Source organism: Siphateles boraxobius, unplaced genomic scaffold, assembly GCF_051911475.1.
Source record: "Siphateles boraxobius isolate OS27281-9 unplaced genomic scaffold, OSU_SipBor_1 53, whole genome shotgun sequence".
In the NCBI taxonomy this organism is placed as follows: Eukaryota; Metazoa; Chordata; class Actinopteri; order Cypriniformes; family Leuciscidae; genus Siphateles; species Siphateles boraxobius.
This window is the reverse complement of record NW_027509175.1, coordinates 3,760,910-3,764,680: the sequence shown is the minus strand read 5'-3', so window position 1 is coordinate 3,764,680 and position 3,771 is coordinate 3,760,910.

Genomic DNA, 3,771 nt, shown 5'->3' with positions numbered 1-3,771 from the left:
CGTGGGCTAGTCGACGAAACACTTAGGACGGAAGGTGCCCACTTGAAGACCCTAGAGATGTTCCCTACTCAGCTCAATCCAGAGGGTTGTTATGGGGGGACCGCACTGTGGTTGCAGCCGTTGTGTGTGCTGACGCGCAAATACACTGCAGCTATTAACACCAGACAGAAGGAGATTCACATCACCATATGGAAAGAAGCGTAAATGGATGGAGAAGCATAGGTTACTGTAAAGCTACGTAGTAGTTGGTGCTAATCTTGGCGAAAGCTGAGTACAAATCAGCATGAAGTTTTAACATCTACTCTCGTGTAATGGAAATCATTAACCGGGATCTGAGTGCCACTTTACACGAAATGAACATGTTTGAAATTTGAAACAAAAATGATATGACCACACCACATATATTTTTACATTACTGTAACTCATCAAAATAAGTTGAGCAGTTTTCAGCTTTTGTTTTGTAATTCAAGATTTTTTAAAAATATTTTTTTAAAAGTCAGTTTAGTGTAATTTAAGTTGAAATGACGTAAACAGCCAAGTTGATTGTACTTAAAATCCTAAAAAAAAAATTAGCTTATTTTAGTGATTTTTATATTAAAGCATAAAAAAGTTGCTGCCTTATTTTTGTCACAATTATATCAGTATAGCTGCTCAGCTCATCTGTCAGTTACTACTGGAGGTGTCACAACATACGCCGAGATGTTCCGCGACAGTGTCAGTGGCACATGCCACCATGCACTCGCAAATGCCAATGAAGACCAGGGCCCGTATTCATAAAGAATCTTAACGCAAAGAGTAGCTCCTAGTGACAAAATTCTGAGAAAATGCTTAAAAATGTGGGCGTTTACTCTTAAAATTAAAGAAAAAATCCTAAAGAAAAAAAATATTCAGAAAGCATCTTAAGCCTTAAAAGAGGTCTTAAGGTCAACATTGTTAGGAGTACGGACGAGGACTTTTAAGAGGCTTAAGAGTTTCTTTAGCAGAGGAGGAAATGGCAGAAAGACGAATAGGGAGAAGAAATATAGATTGACGCCCGGCCCGAATTTTCCTTTAAGGATGGCCTTGTGTTCATCCACTAAATGGGCTAACAGTAAACATTGTTCCTCAGTCCAGTTGGGCTTTCTCATCCTTCTTGGTTTTGATTCCATGTTTGTTACATTAAAACCAACATTCAAACCACCACTTAAATAGACATGCCAGCAATCAGTGTAATTGGAAAGAGTGGAACAATTTTTTATCATTCTAAGCCATTTAAATACCTTATAGGAAATTAACAGCATGGTAAAAAAAAGGATTTATATACACATATACATATATATAGTGTGTGTGTGTGTGTGTGTGTGTGTGTGTGTGTGTGTGTGTGTGTGTGTGTGTGTGTGTGTGTGTGTGTGTGTGTGTGTGTGTGTGTGTGTGTGTGTGTGTGTGTGTGTGTGTGTGTGTGAGAACGGTCAAATAGGAAAAATTACGCATGTAATTTCAAAGTGAAGGCTTAGAATAGACCCTACACTTAAAATCACTCTTTTTTCCCTACTTGGACAACCAGCCAATCACAGTCTTCAGAAGAATGTGTCATACATAGCAACTGGGTCAACCCCGCCTCCTCACTAAGATAAAAGTTTTTGTCTTTTCCTTACTCAGAGTTGCTCTCAGATCGGTCCCCAATCCCTCTTAAGCTAAGACTCCTAAATAAAAGTTTTTAAGCTAAATTAAGAGTTTTCTGAGAGGATTCTTAGAATCTTTATGAATACGGGCCCTCATGTGCTAATAAACATAGTGACAGGTGCCAACGGCTTCTGTGCCTCCGATGCCATGTCCGTTAATATTAATATCGTCTCTTTAGAATATATATATATATATATATATATATATATATATATATATATATATATATATATATATATATATATATATTGCTATAAAAAAGCAAACAAATACAAATAAATATCTTAATTTTCTTTTTAGTAGGTTAAGATGATCTAAAACAATAAAACAAGCATTAAAATAATTTAAAATCACCTTGGGGCTCCTTATAGGCCCCGGCCTCCTGGTTAACAACATTAACCAGGATGTTCTGTCACTGTGCTGCCACGGTGTGGGCACTTTTAGTAGTGAAAACCGGACACACCGAGCTCGTCCGCCTTGCTTGTACTGTATTTGCAGTGCAAAAAGTGTTCATGCTGTCAGTGTTTTTGTTCTAAACTCGGTAGTACCTACCTGTATAAACATAGGGCATGAACAATGTCATCGCAACAGAAGTCCTGTTCCAGAGCAACTAGGACAAAGTGACCGATATAACCTACGTCTGCTACTTCTATTGTGTATGGAGTGCTGCATGTTCTTCTAATGACCAATAGGTGGCAGTGTTTACTCACAAACGAACACCACTTCACGCCCTGAGACAGAACGCCACCACATCCTGGATAGTTTTCTCACTGCTGTATCTCGCATGTCAAAACAAACCAAACCAAACAAGATGATTAATCACCATTTGTAGCAAGACTGACAGAAACAAGTACTCAATTTGCAGTTCAACCATGTTCCCTTCAATACCTAAAGTCTATCAAATATCTTGATATAAGGTTACTTCGGAAAATTGGTTACAGATTACAAGTAACCCTATTTAAATTGTAATAAGTAGTGTAACTATATCAATTACTTTATTAAAGTAATGTAACTGATTACATTTCCTACTTTTCTACATTTCTAACGAAGGTTTTCAACTGTTAATCATTTTCAAACATTCAAACCAGGGTTAACCAGTAGTAGGCCTACTCACTGATTTACTGTCAGACTTTTAAAATCCTTCATCACTTGAATTAAGATTATATAATTTCATTTTAAAGCACAGCCACCACAAAATCAGTTTTACTTTGAGATAGTTCTGAGTTTAAACAGATTTCTGAATAAAATGATTTTTAAATTTCCAGCACTGGAACACATTTTTATCACTCGCCATGGCGGCAACTCTCAGACAGATTGTAGCATAAAGCTTTCAGAATCAATGTGAATTGATGTGATTGGCAGACGTGGTGCACTGCAAATTCAAAGCCAATCAAAAGCATCAGAATAGCATCGCTTTACGAAACGGCCATAGCAGGAGGCATCGTGCGCATCAAAAACAGGCAAAGCAACATTAATATTATTTAACACGTCATAGATTTTTTAAGAAAATATTCAGATGTAACCTCCATTGTTATCATTTAGATTAGACAAGTACTGTAATTTAATTACACATTTTTTTTCATAGTAACTGTAACTGATAGTTACATCTATTTTGTAATAACATTATGTAACGCCGTTACATTGCTAGTCACTCCCCAACACTGGAAATAGTGCTATGCAATCGAGTTTGTTGAATTGACCCAATCGTTTAATGGACAGTGTTTAGTTACATTTGACCGCCAGTTTACAGTTCCCTGAAAGTATGGACACCTGCATAGACTCAAACTCACTACAAAAAAAGACATGTCAGTCTGAATTAAACTAAAACTGAACTAAAAAGAAAAACAAAAAAGCATTTGTGAAACATTATAAAGTCAGGCTGTTCTATTAAAGTTAGGCTAGGCTATTTATTCTCATATTGCATTCATAATGCCTAATAATACATCATATTCTAAAAAGGCTAATTGTAACTACTGATATTTAAGAAATATCCGTATTATAGCTCAAGTGCTGCTTCATTAAGTACAGAAGAAAAATACTGACAAGAATAAATGACAAGTTCAATAAATTATTAATGTTTCATCATCCATATTACTGGCTTTGTTCTAC